Source organism: Anolis carolinensis, chromosome 4 (assembly GCF_035594765.1).
Source record: "Anolis carolinensis isolate JA03-04 chromosome 4, rAnoCar3.1.pri, whole genome shotgun sequence".
NCBI classification, from domain to species: domain Eukaryota; kingdom Metazoa; phylum Chordata; class Lepidosauria; order Squamata; family Dactyloidae; genus Anolis; species Anolis carolinensis.
Window position 1 is genome coordinate 199,719,824 of NC_085844.1, and position 15,646 is coordinate 199,735,469.

Below are 15,646 nucleotides of genomic sequence, written 5' to 3' on the forward strand. Positions count from 1 at the left end.
TACTTTCTCTGAATTTAACGGTTAAGATGTATGGCTCTGTGGTGACTGAGAGCTCACAAGCTACTTTTTTTCATGTTAGGAGCGACTTGAGAAACTGCAAGTCGCTTCTGGTGTGAGAGAATTGGCCATCTGCAAGGACGTTGCCCAGGGGATGCCCAGATGTTTTGATGTTTTACCATCCTTGTGGGAAGCTTCTCTCATGTCCCCACATGGAGAGCTGGAGTTGACAGAGGGAGCTCATTCACGCTCTATCCAGATTCAAACTGGCAACCTGCAGGTCAGCAACCCAACCTTCAAGTCAGCAGTCCTGCTAGCACAAGGTTTTACCCACTGCGCCACTGGCGGCTCCTTCACAAGTCACTAGTCTGCACTTAATGTTCCAGGAGCTATCCCAAGCATTGAATGCTATCCCAAAAACTAATTCAGCAGTCAGGATACCTCTGCTAACATTTAGATACAAAAGGAGAGGCAAGTAAGAAATTAACATTAGTATTAGAACCTAGAATAGTTTCACTACCCTATTCACATGTAAGCCACTAGATGCCACAGTATCTAACTGAAAATATATAACTTGAATTTAATAAAAGTATTTTATTCCAGTGTGACATCAGTATATGTGGAGAGGAAAAGTATGGATAACTAAAATACTGCTCAAACTACTTCCCAAAATGCCAAATTATAGACTTTATTGTGACTATCAGGAAGATGAGGCAGAACAGAATTTGCCCTGTACATTCAAATCATGCTTTAGTAATTCTCACAATGCTCCTTTGAATTGATTCTTGACAGCAAGAACAAAGGATGTTTTGTTTGTGTTATAGGAAGAACACTGGCATGCTGGGGATGATGGGGTTTAGTTCAGCCCCATTTGGAAGATACCCAAATGCAAAAAACTGAGCTGTGTCCTGTCTTTGTGCTTCCTACTCATTCAAAGCTCATTGTGTTCATGAGTGAGAGAGTTTGATTTAGCTAAGAAAACATGCCCATGAATGTCTGTAACCTGTTCACAAGGGATCCTCCAGAACTGAATGCAGCTGAAAATGGCAAAGGTGTCCTGCTTTATGAAAAAGGAGAAACTGCAGGCAGGAGAGAGATAAATTATCCCCAAAACAGCTACTACCTTTGCTACCTGTAGAACAGATTAGACATGGGGGGAACAGTGTGTCTAGAATACACAGCGCATTCATTACATCTCCATTCTGCACTGAATCCTCTGGGTTATCGTGTGGCTTTTGTTTTTATTTTGCTCCTAGACATCAACGTGTGGTTGCTTACGAAATGGAACACTGGACTTAAAAGAGGAAATCTGAGCCTGGATTTTGGGAACAGGTGACAGAAAAATGAGGAGGGTTCAGCACAGAGGCATTACCATGAATAAAGCAAAATGCCAAATTATAAACTTTACTGTGATTATCAGGAAGACAATTTAGTCCAAAACAAATACAGTGATATTTCCTTAATCATAAACATTAAGACTGAAACTTAAATGTAAGAGATGAACTGTATATAAAAGAAACCCCCACTTTGCCACACACCTCCAGTATAGTAAAAAACTTTGCTGTATATAATTATTGCCATCATCAAGACATACATCCTTCCTTTTCTGAAAAATAGGATTTAAAATTGATTCACTGGAAAATCAAAATATAAAAACAAATTCAAATATTGCAACACAATTCAATGTAAAATTATTTTTAAATTCCACCCGTCTAATTAAAGTTTCTTTCTCCCATAGCAACAAAACAGTGACCCAAAAAACTTGTTGTTGTAGTGTGTCTCAGTCTACAGCAACCTTCAGGGAAACCTATCATGGAGTTTCCTTGGCAAAATTTGTTCAGAGGAAGTGACTTGCCCAAGGTCACCCAGTGGGTTTTTAAATACGGTTGCCCAGAATCATAATCCAATGCTCAAACCACTATACCATGCTGGCTGTCTTATCAAAATACTTATTTGAATACTAAAAGGATTTGTCCACTGGTGGAAGGATAACAGATAATGAGCCAAGCTTGCTTCCTTTGCGAAGGAGGACCAGAACCCGAAAATGAGATACACCTCTAAGAAGGTGGGAACAAGATGACACGGTCCTTCCCTGAAAATGTCAAACACTCATATGACACAATATAGACCAGTGGTTCTCAACCTGGGGTCTCCAGATGTTTTTGGCCTACAGCTCCCAGAAATCCCAGCCAGTTTACCACCTGTTAGGATTTCTGGGAGTTGAAGGCCAAAAACATCCAGGGACCCCATATTGAGAACCACTGATATAGACAATCAGATATCTTGACTCCCAGCTGTACACGTCATCACATGCAATATGAATTGTGCCATAGAAAAAGACTAGTTGCTCATCAAACAAGTGTAACAAGAAGGTTGTGTGCCCCCTTTAACATGCCATCTGGCTAGTACATCTAGAAAGTATCAATTAGAAAAGTAATGGCTAATGTTACATCCACCAAGCCTGGGAGAACTCTGGCAACAATATAAAAAAAGATCCAAGCAACATTACCCACAAAGAGGTATGGGCCACAGAGCAATAGGTCTTTGATTATCCCAAATACCATAGTCTCTCTGGACAACAATGCCCATTATTAGAGCACAATAAGGAGAAACAGAGCGATTTCAAGTTTGCAATGGAGTCAGACAAAGCTGCATTTTATCACCCCATTTTTAACATATGTGCTTAATGTATCATACAGAAAGATGAATGAAGGAATGACTAATGAAAACTGGAAGAATGAACATTAAGAATTTAAGGTATGCAAATGACACCATACTACTGGGAATAAATATCTAGAAATACTATTGAAGAAAGCCAAGGAAGAAAACGTAAAAGCAGAGTTACAGATGAAACATTAAGAAAACAAAAATGACCACCAAAGATGGCTTATATAACATCAAAACAAATGATGGAGACACTGAAATACTTAGATTTTCTATACTTTATCTTGGCCAAAATTAAAAAGGGATATTGCAGTCAAGATACCAGAAGAAGACTAGGACCTGGAAGAGCAGCTATGATGAAATTAAGTAATATTCTTCACCATAAAGGTGTATTATTAAACACCAAAGTCAGGGTGGTCCATGTCATTGCATTTCTGATTTCTATGTATGGATGTAAAAGCAAGACAGTGAAGTAATCAGAGAGGAAGAGAATCAATTCATCTGAAATATGATCCTGGAGGAGAGTTATAAAAATGTTGTTTATTCCCAAGATACTCAACAAATCAAGCCAAAATGATAAAATTGAGGCTAGCGTAATTTGGACGTATCATGACAGGACTCATTCACAGAGATGATATGGCTCATCAAGGCTGAAAGTACAGTTGTGGGGGGAAAGTCTGCATTTAGGTGGATGGACTTAATAAAGGAAGCCACAGCACTGATTTTAAACAACTGTAACAAGGCTGTTAAAAGCAGGGTTGCCATATGTTAATGTTAACTTCACAGAAATGAACCAACAAAGCCATCAAAATTCATCAGACTAGGCCCCCACCCTTGCAGAGATGCATCATCCCAGTAAATTTAATCAACTAGCAGGCAATGATGACAAAACTATAGAAAATTCATCCAATCTAGACCCCACCTAAAACAGACAAGTCCAGACACCAGATTTTAAAAACCACATGGCTGATGGTAAAGTGTGCAGGTATTCAAGGGCTGAGCCTAATAGCAAGGAATTTAGCCAGCTGCAATCACTCTCATTGCTAATCAGTATTTACAACTCATGTTGACCTCAACTCACTGGGCTGTAGGATAAAAATAGCTGCTAAGATCTGGTTGAACTTTATATATTGCCAGTTGCACCACTGCCGGTAACTCCTGAGTGAATGAAGCATTTGATAAATAGTTACATAATTCAGATATTCTGATCTATGGAATTTATATTACTTCTGTAAAGATTTAATGACTACACAAGATTAGGGAACTAGGGAATTCAGATAATCAATTAAAATGTATTATCTTGGATGACGGTGTGATAAGCAAACTACAATTTGAACTGAAAATTAAAAATCTTTCATGATATTAAAAGCAGTATCTTGGGGTTCTCAAAATCTGATGCTATCCATAATTTCCAAGGGAAAGGGAAAGTTTGGCTGAAAATCAGTGAGATTGACTCTCAGCTCAATGGGCTGAAGATTGCAACTGAACAACTCACAGCCATGCAAACTATCAAGGGAATCCAGCTCTGTACATCTTGTATCAGATTTTATTCAAGAGGCAATTCAGTTGAATTCCTCCTTTCAGTTTGTACCCAAAAGCCAGTACTTTGTTTGCTTTTTAGGCAACTGAAACTCCTATGGTTTGTTCTGTTAATAGCATTAGCTTCAGTAAACCAAAGTAGATAATGTTCAGTTCCAATTAACATGAGTGTACCTTTTATATCTGCCACAATACTTGATGGACCTTGAACCTTTCCAGGGATGTAAGCACTCATTGACAGTCTGAATTGCCTAGTTCCCTTAATCCTGTGTGACCATTAAGTGGTGAACTGCATCCCAGGGTACTGAAATAACCACTTGCCATTTTTAAAGAAATCTTGGAGGACTGGAAAAGTCAAACATTTTCCCTCTCAAAAGTTTAAAAATAAATAGAAGAAGAGACCAACCATTCTTAGCTCAAGCATATGGGAACAGATTATATAAGTATGTTGGCAGCAATGCAGTGATCAGTAGGGGCCAGCATGGATGTGTCAAGAGCAAATACTGCCACATTTCTTTCTTTCTTTCTTTCTTTCTTTCTCTCTCTCTCTCTCTCTCTTCCTCCATGGTCACTAATTTAGTAGATTATAGAAATGCTGTGGCTGTTATTTATCTGGATTTCAGAAAAACATCTCATAAATTCAGGCCACATCGGGACTGTTGAATTCAGTTCTGGCACCTCATTTTAAGACGGATATAGACAAGTCAACAAGGATGATAAAAAGTATGGAGGACAAAACATATGAGGAAAGGTTTAAAATGCTGGGCATGTTCAGCTCAATGAAAAGACTGAAGGGTGTCACGATGGCACTCTTTAAATACCTCAATGAAGTCGTAAACCTGTTCTCTGCTGCCCCAGCGGGTAGGATCAGGTCTAATAGTATGAAGCTACAGAAAATTAGATTTCAACAGAATATAGTGAGGAATAATAGCCTAGCTTGCTGCCCACCTAAGCAACTTAAAAACAACTGTGTCTGTAAGTAGAGAATTCTAGGTACTGCTTAATACAGGGAGGCTAATTTAACTTAATTTATGACACCATAAAACTGCTGGTGGCCTGCGAAGAACATGAGGAAGTACTACCACCAAAAAGGACTTGGCGTCACAGTGGATGAGCATACCCTCATGAAGCCAGAAGCTGGAGAATGTTAAATAGCCTTTACTGTCTATCTGTATATGTGGTATGTCTGATAATGGCATTGAATGCTGTCCTGTTCTGTCCTGTCTGTCCAAATGGTATCAAATGTTTGCCGTGTACGTGTACTGTGATCTGCCCGGAGTCCCCTTGGGAAGATAGGGTGGAATATAAATAAAGTGTTATTATTATGTCTTGACAGTAATAGCATTTCAGCAAAAGATCTAATTGCCTAGAGAAGTAGAGGGAGTCTCCTTCTCTGAATGTCTTCAAAAAGAATCTAGAATGATACCCATTAGAGATGCTTTAACTGGAGATCCTACACTGAGTAGAGGATTGGACTTGATGGCCCATGGGGCCACTTACAACTCTATGACGCTAAATCCTGTGTATATTGTGGAGTCAGAGTTGAGGAAACAGGTGCCTCAATCACACTTGTTGACACCAGCTCTGGTCTTCACAGATTTGAAATCCTATTTTTATAAGGACCTATGCAAATACACCCCAGTGCACAAATGTTATGCATGATCTTTAATATCATATTGCACAAGGAATGGCTTATGCATTGAGAGTCTTTATGCATTGGGGTATATGTGAATTACCCAAAAACCTCAGACAATCTTTCTTTTTTATTATAAATTTTACTTACTTGTAAAAACAGGGCAGAATTTATAATAAACACAGTAAAGGAAAACAATAGTGGAAACAAATGGGGCAAATAAAGGGAACACACACACAAATCTAGCCATAATTTGTAAAACGCCAGTGGCTAAAACATCAATGTAATATTTAGAATATTTGTACTGATACATTCCTACAAAAACTTTACTGCTATCACTATTTTACTACTATCACCCATAGCAAAGGGAAAGTCCTGAGGGTTTGTATTCCAAAAACAAAAACAACTGATAGCAGCTTTGAAGTGCAGATACAAAGTCAATTGTTGCTTAGGGAAATGCTCAGGAAGCCTTTTGTTTTATAATCCCTTCCTGACTAATAGGCTGGGTGGAATAGGCCAGTCCAAAGTCCAATACATATCCCCTAGTTAAACAGATGTTCCTATATCGTTCATTGCCTTACTTTAATGGAACCAAGAGTTCCCAGCATAAGCCCCAGCAGCTCCTGACTGTCTCACAATACTTTAAAGAACTGGCATATTGCTTACTGATAAATTAACTTCTAAGATAAAATTAAACAAACTACATTTAATTTATTAAAAATAATTTAAAACACATAAATATCTTTAGAAGTTTGGCCAACATATTAAAAATAAATGGTTAATTTGAGAACATCTGAATTAAGCTCGTGGGGAAAAGAAGTCTCCACTGAAGCTTTATCACCAATCCTTGTTTCCAAGACAACCTAAAATTTTCAACATCCAATTGTCAAAGGGACAAAGTGTCAAGAGTCAGACGCCAGTTAACATACAAAACAGAGTTTATTCCGAAGATAAGCCAGAAAATAACATAAACACAGGAAATATCCTTGAAACACTTCACTTTTCAGTGTTTCGAGAGTAGATTGGACAATAATAACTCAAAAACGAGTCACGCTAATTTCCCATGCTGGCATTCAATAAAAAACTAAATAACGCTTCAATTCAGCTTTGGAAAACAAATAGAGTTAATTGCTGGAAAATAAACAAACTAGAAAAGCAATAAAGCTGCTTCCACGGTGCAGATAAGCCGAAAGCCTCAAAGGGATGATGAATAGCCGTCGTCAGAAGAATCCAAGGTCAGGTCAGGAGGCAGCAGAAATTCCGAAAGACAAACCAATAGTCAGAAGCCGGGAGTAGCCGTCAGTCAGAGGGAGTAGACAGAAGCCAGGTCAAATTCAATCCAAAGTCCGAAGAGGGTGCAGTCATCCAAAACAGGTCCACGATAAGACACAGCGAGAGCCAAGCTAGGTGATATCAGCAGATTCAAATCATAGTCCAAGTCCAGTCTTCATGGAAACACAGAGATCCCAATGGCGCCTCAGCAACACCTTGCCACACTCAAAGTGCAGTGGCCAAACATTCCCATTTTATTCCCCTTCCTCCTGGGTGACCAAACACTCACACCCAAACACCAGGTGTCCCAAATCTACTCAGAGTCTGAACTCCACACAGCTAGAGCTCATGGATCTGGAGTGCCTAGCAATTCGTCGGAGTCCCAATCATCCTGCCCACACTTAGCCCCATGAACACTTAAAGAACCATCCTCCCTTCTCCAAGCATCCCAATTGGGATCAGCTCCTGCAGAAACCCCAGGCTCAGAAGTATCCATAGGCCCCAAATCCCCAGACATCTCCGGTGGCTGTGCCCATTCAGTGCCCGCTTCCCCAGCCACCACCTGTTCCTCAGCATCCATCTCCCCATCTGAATCTTCCTCAGAAGATCCCCCATATAGCTCTCTAAGTCGCTTCCTGCGCAACTCCTCCAGTGAACCCTCATCACGAGGGTTTTTTCTTCCTCTTCGAATTCCATCACCATCAACCATAATCCCCGAAGGCGCAGTCACAACACAAAGTGCGGTAAAATCTTCTGAACGAGCACTGCAAAGATATTAACTCTTCCCTATGCAATCCAAAGCTAATACATATATATTTTTGGCTGGAGTTACACTTAAGAAATGTACCTTTTCCGACTTACATACAAATTCAACTTAATAATGAAACTACAGAACTCTTGTTTGTAACCTGGAGACTGCCTGTATATTCAGAAGAACAGCTAAAGTAAGAAAATGAATGATTTTTACATTTGCCAAATAGTCAGAAAATGAAAACTATTTGTGCCCAGATTTTTGCATAACTAGATGAAGCAATATGACTCCAAAAACATATTCATGGCTATCTGCCATGACCTCAAACAGAGAAATAAAAACATTTCTACTAGAAATACATAGATCTCTGATATCTGTCTTTTTGAACTATAATTTCCTAGATCCTCCCATCAGCTTGGGAGGTAGCTATTCTGACTGAGGAATTATAGGACCTGAGGGCCAAAAATGTAATTTTGCCTGGTGCTGGCAATGTATTACACATACCACAAAATAGCCTAGACACAGGAAATTAGCGCTTTCTCCACAGCATAGAGGTGATGCAACAGGAAATATTTCACCTGCTGAATTACTTCCTTTCCTGTATGTGTTAAAAGCACAAGGGGAAAGATGGAGTCAGTAACTGAAGTGACAGACAGATGACAACATTATGCCCAGTTATATTTCTTTATATTATCATAGATTGTGACATTGCATTCAAATATTGCCTCCACGAGTTTAAAAGAATTCGAGAGAAGTAGGGTGCACACTTTGATTTCTCCCACTCCATCAGATTTTTTTTGTTGTCTTGTACTTATCTGTGTGTAACTCACCTAAGGTTATTAACTGTTTTTCCATGTCTTAGCGGGGAATCAAACCCTGGTTTTCAGAGTCATAGTCCAATGCTCAAACCACTACACCACATTAAATCTCAATATAAATATTTTTTTAAAAAAAATAAAAAAAAATAAAAAACAGACAGGATTCTTTCTTAGCCTTGAATGTGGGTGTCAGACTGTCTGTAGAGAAAGCACATGTTCTGCAGGGAGTTTCTGTAGGCAAAGCACATGTTCTGCTGCTGAGGTAAGCAGGTGAGTAGCAGAGCTCCAGCAAATCCACTAAGCCAAACATCACAAAGAACATCCAGAGCAATGAGCGGAAGCAACGGCTCAGCTTTTTATAATGTCATGATGTGACTTACTATTCTGTGGCTTCATCTGTAGGCCTTTTCACATTAGTCTCTTGTTTCTCTAAAAAGGGGGAGGGTCTATACTATTACTATGGGACTAGGATTGCAATGCTACCTTTCACACTTAAGTTTGGGTCCCACACAAACAGTTATTGTTGCCACTTGAGTTTTCTCATGTGTTTCCCTATCTGTACTCCTTATTTGACTATTATCCAGAGAGTGTCATAAACTTTCCTCATCATGCACTTTAGCCCATGACATTCCTTCAGCATGCTCAAATCGTCTATTTTAATGTGGTATCACTATAGTGGCAGAATGCACAAGATGTTAAAAGAATTAGGCTTTGAGAACTACACTGGAATACAGTAGAGTCTCACTTATCCAATGTTCTGGATTATCCAACGCAACCTGCCTTTTAGCAGTCAATGTTTTTGTAGCCAATATTTTCAATACATTGCGATATTTTGGTGATAAATTTGTAAATACAGCAATTACTACATAAGATTACAGTGTATTAAACTGCTTTTTCTGTCAATTTGTTGTAAAACATGATGTTTTGGTGCTTAATTTGTAAAATCATAACATAATTTGATGTTTAATAGGCATTTCCTTAATCCCTCCTTATTATCCAACATTTTTGCTTATCCAACATTCTGCGGGCCCATTTATGTTGGATAAGTGAGACTCTACTTTAATTTTATTTTATGGTTATTAAGTAATCACTATAGCATTATAGTCTAGTCTGACATTAAGTCTAGTCGTGTCCGACTGTGGGGGTTGGTGTTCATCTCCATTTCTAAGCTGAAGAGCCAGCATTGTCCGTAGACACCTCCAAGGCCATGTGGCTGGCATGACTGCATTGAGTGCTGTTACCTTCCTGCTGGAGTGGTACCTATTGATTTACTCACATTGATCTACTCATATTTGCATGTTTTCAAACTGCTAGATTGGCAGAAGCTGGGGCTAACAGCAGGAGCTCACTCTGCTTCCCAGATTCAAACTACTGACATTTCGGTCAGCAAGTTCAGCAGCTCAGCAGTTTAACCTGCTGCACCAAACAGAAACAAAAAAAGCTAGAATAAGCTCTGAGAAACTAAAGACAAATTCAAACAAAACGAATAGTAATGGTGTATGACCAATAGGTAAAGAGCCAATGTGGTGTAGTAGTTAGAACAGAGCTTTCCAAACTGTGTGCTGTGACACATTAGTGTGTTGGTTGCTAGGTGTGCCATACAAATGTAATGAGAAACCCCTCAGTCTATATGAAATCAGGACAACTTTTTTCAAAATATAAAGGTTTTCATGAAGGAAAGTAAAAGTCTGGCTCTGGGATCAGGCTTTTGGAGAATAGCTTAGTGCAATAATGGATTCGGCATATGTGCAATGACCACAGAACGACCTCAGACTATGATTTTTGGATGGTGTGCTTTTATCTTGAATATAATGTTTTTAAATGTTAATATGTATTAATTTTAACTCAATCTATTTTAGGCTTAATTTGTATGTATTAATGGCATTGAATGGCTGCCACGTGTAAGCCACCTTGAGTTCCCTTCAGGGTAGAGAAAGGCAGGACATAAATAGGGTAAATAAATAATAAATAAATAAATAATATTTGTTATTACAATGTATGTATGTGTCCGTATCTCTTGTAAGAGGTTTGTTTAACCTCCTGTTTTATAGTAAAACTGAATTACTATGTTGCTAAATGATGCATATCTAAAAAGTGTGTCACCTGCATTAAATGTTTGGGAGGCTCTGGGTGTTGGACTAGCACACTAGACAAACCAGGTTCAAATGTGGTTTGATCATAAAATGCTTGATCATAAAATCCACTGGCAGTGCATTTGCACTGCAGACTTGATGTAGGTTGAAACCACTTTAACTGCCATAGCTTGCTGCTATGGAATTTTGAGAATTGTAGTTTGGTGCAGCACCTGTGCTCTTTGACAGAGAAAACGAAAGACCTTGTAAAACTATAGCTCCCACGATTCCATAGCATGGAAACAAAGAAGTCAAAGTAGTATTAAACTGCATTAAGTCTACAGTAGAGATACACCTGTCTGACCTCAGATATGCCACACCCTCTCAGTTTCAAAGGAAGACAGGGTAAAACCCTTTCTGAACAAATTCGGCCAAGAAATCTGCATTATAGGTTCATCTTAGGCTTACCATAAATAAGAAATTACTTTTGTGGCTTTGAAAGCTGGAGATGGAAGAAAGCTGACTAGGAAAAAAAATCAACAGGTTAGAAATGAGTTGCTGGATGAGAGTTTTACAGATACTATGGACAGATGAAAAATGAATAGGTTTTAGAGCAACCCAAATCTGAAATTTCCCTCGAGGTGAAAAACTAAACATGACTCTTGTACTCTGGACATGTTATGAAATGGCACAACTCATTGAAAAATAGGATAAGATGGAATTCAGTAGGAAAAGAAGGAAACCACCCCACAGTTGGTTTGATTCAATCAGTTCAGTAAAAACACCTGAGCAGGGCTGTTGATGCCCAAGACTCTCAGAGATCTCTCATTCACTGTAAGATAAAATCATCTTGACAAGTAACAAACCCACTATGTTCTAATGTAACATGGTTTCTACCCAGAGTACTTGCAAAGTAAGCAAAGGAATAGGAAAAGGAAATACCTCAAATTTCCAAAAATACAATAGGTCTGTTTGACAATCAGCAGTAGCAAAAGCAAATGAGAGACCATGGTACCAAGAATAATTTACCGTGCCTTACCTACAGCAATGTGCAATTTTGATATTTTTTCTCAACACGTCTCCAAAAATCTATCAGGATCCTTTGATTCTCACTTGCCTTGCATCTTTCTTGTTTGAATTATCCTCAACTACCAGTTAAAAGTGGCAATTTCTGTAGTACTGTATATATCATGAATTCATTGTGGCCAACCAGAAGTTCCCATGAAAAGTCACAGCAATTACATCTGAATTCATTAATGGTGTGTAAAATTATATTTATCAACTAGTTTCTGGAGTCTGACTCATTGTGCATCCAGGCTATTATAAACCATTTGTCCATCTAACAGTTTTCTGTCTCATGAATAAGCCTGTAATATGTCCAGTGCAAAGGAACATGACAAATATAAAATGAATCAATCTAACCCTTTGAACCCTAGTGGCTCTCTCTGTGTTTGTGTGCATTGTTTAAGCATGCAAGCATGCAGGAACACATGAGCGCATGAATGAGTATGTGCACTCATACACAGATCCATGCAAGTTCCCACCCCCACCCCCAAGCTAAGCAATTTGACTTCCTAACCATCTGGTTGCTAACAGACATCAGTGGACAGACAAGAAATTCAAAAGAAATCTGTGCATTCAAAATCAGTAGTTTATATCTAAACTAGCTGTGCCCAGCCACGCGTTGCTGTGGCAAAGTGGTGATGGTATTGGTTAAAAGTTGTTGTGGAATTTTTATTTGACGTTATTTGTATTTTTTAATTAATTTTATTGTAACTTATCTTTTTTATTTATTATATTTTATTATTTTGTTGTATTATTTTTAGTTATTTTGTTATAGTATTTTATTGTATTAATTTTTAGTGTTTTTAATTATTTTTATTGTATTATTTGTATTTATTTTATTTTTTATTCTTTTAACAACACTGGGCTGAGTGGGTTGCTAGGAGACCAAGTGGGCGGAGATTAGCCTTCTAAGTGGCAGCAATTGGATAAAAACAATTATTCCTCTCTCTCTAATTAGGACTTTATTTTTCTTCTCTTTTTGTTGTATCAACCTAGAGGCGTGGATGATGAGTTGTGTTGTCAAATTTCGAGGTTGGGGGGCCTGTAGTTTTGTTGTTTTGTGGGTCGCCGTGATGCCATCACTCATTTATATATATACATATTTCCTTTCCCCTCCTGCCCACATATTTTCTCTTCTAGCAATACCACCCTGTTCTTCCAAATTAACGATCAGAACAAAGAACCTTGATTATTTGATACAAAAGCAAAGTATTCCATATTTTGGGAGTAGAAGGAGACACATAAACATTTCTTGTACATCAAAATAATTATCTTTTCTCATTAAAATTATCCTCACACACATAATTAACATTTACCTTCCTCTGAGGCCTTATGTCATTCATCAGTTGACATAACCCGAACATTCCTAAACTTTCTATCTCCGTTTTTTATACTTTGACTATATTTATATTCTTAAATCTTCATATGCTGCCCTCATATCTGAAATTAATATGGGATGAATTATTAAAATTCCTGTGGCAGCTAGAATTTTTAAATACTGTACACCTTCACATATTGGCAGTGGATAAAGATGCTTGGTGTCAGTTCCATTTTTGCTGAAATGAACAAGGAAGACTGGGCTTCATCCAGACCTGAAGGCTGTCCCTGTGTCACGACCCAGGCTACAGAGCACCAATAACCATACGCAGAGGCCAGATTCTATCTAATATCTTTATTAAGGAAATATATAAGATTAATAAAAATAAATGTAAAAGTTAGTTCAGAAGCAGACCTTTCAGGAAAGGTCAAAATTAGTCCAAAAAAACAATGTCCAATATGAAATATTATGTTCCAAAGTTGTAATCCAATAACCGAAACACTCACTTTGCCAGGCAAAGTGAGGGGAGATGACAAGGTCCTTTAGTCCATAAACTTGAGCAAGGCTAGGAAATAACTTGATACTTGAAGCAAGGCTTAAAACGTGGAACAAGGTAACAAGGAACAAGAACAAGGTCCGTGGAATAACTTGGTAAAATCCGTGATATAAGGCAAGGTATAGTCCTGGAAAACAAGCAAGGTCCGTAGGTAAACAAAGGCTGGAAAGCAGGGCAAGGCTTGAGCAGGAACGAGGCTTGAAACGGAGCGCGCTGTCCAGACACAACTCGCTCCGGAGGCTGACGAATTGACTCCGCGAAGTTACTACGCGGGTAAAACACCTATATAGAGTCTAACTTTCTCGCCGAAGCAGTTCTCTGGGAACCAGAAACGAAAGCTAAACTCTGGGACCAGATGTTTGACTCCCTAAAGATTCTCACGGAAAGCAGTCTTAATTGGCTACATTCTTAGCTGCAATTCTAGCACTCCTGCGCGAAGCTGCTTCCAAACCCCTCTGTTGTTTACAAAACTCACGGCGCAAGAACACGGGAGATGTGGGCTCTGGGTTTGTTTGACATACTTCTGGGACACAACTTTCTTGCAGGTGCAAGGTTCCCAGATCTGCCTGGGAAAGATCTGGCTGAGAAGATTCCAGTTCTGACTGGGAAGGTAAAAAACCCAAGTTTTCTTCTTCATCAGGGATTACAATGTCCTGAGCAGGACTACAAGGCCCATGGGTCATCACACTATCCCCCTCCTCAAGGCCCCTCCCAAACTGGGGCCCTCTCCCCGAGGCGCGAGGTTGCGGCTTGGCGGGATAGGTCTGATGAAAGCGACGGGTTAGATCAGGAGCATGGACTGTGGAGGCGTCTTCCCAAGAGCGTTCCTCAGGGCCAAAACCCACCCAGTCAATGAGATATTGTAGGCGGCGGCGGTGAAAGCGAGAATCCAAAATGTCCTCAACCTCGAACTCCTCCTCCCCATTCATCAAAACAGGAGGGGGGGCCGGTTGGTCTGTATCAGGACGCACACCATCCGCCGGAAGGAGCAGGGAACGGTGAAACACTGGGTGGATGCGCATTGAACGCGGAAGTTGAAGTTTGAAAGTCACGGGGTTTAATTGCGCCACCACTGGATAGGGGCCAATGAAACGGGCATCTAACTTCCGGCAAGGGCGGTGGGAGGGCAGAAAGCGAGTGGACAGAAAAACCCGATCTCCTACCTTGATTTCGGGGCCCGGCTGGCGATGTTTGTCAGCGTGGCGTTTATAGTCCTCCTTGGCTTGGTCTAGTTGCTGGAGCAAAAGTTGTTGTACCGCTGTGAGTTCCTGCAGCCAATCCTCTGCTGCGGGAACTTCTGAAGTTTCAATGACAGGGGGAAAGAAACGTGGATGGAAGCCGTAGTTTGCAAAGAACGGCGTTTCTTTTGTAGAAGCTTGAACTCCATTGTTATAGGCAAACTCTGACAGTGGTAACAGAGAAGCCCAATTGTCCTGTTGGTAGTTTACATAACAGCGAAGATACTGCTCCAAAGTGGCATTGGTGCGCTCCGTTTGCCCATCTGTTTGGGGATGATGAGCTGAAGATAAGCGAGAGTCTATGCCCAATAGTTTTTGTAGTGCCTTCCAAAAACGAGAGGTGAATTGAGATCCACGGTCTGTGACTAAACTCTTGGGCAATCCATGTAGTCTGAAAACATGTTGAAGGAATAGATCTGCAGTCTCTTTGGCCGTGGGAAGACCTTCACAGGGAATGAAATGGGCTAACTTGGTGAAAAGGTCCACCACCACTAGGATCGTGGTGAATCCACAGGAAGGTGGTAGGTCAGTGATGAAATCCGCAGAAATTATTTCCCATGGCCGAAATGGGGTAGGAAGGGGATGCAGAAGCCCTGAGGGCTTCTCCCTTCTTATCTTGGAGCGCTGGCATACTGGGCAGGTGTTGACATATTTTTCCACATCTTTGCGGATCTTGGGCCACCAAAAATCCCTTAGGATCAGATGCATGGTTTTAAATAGTCC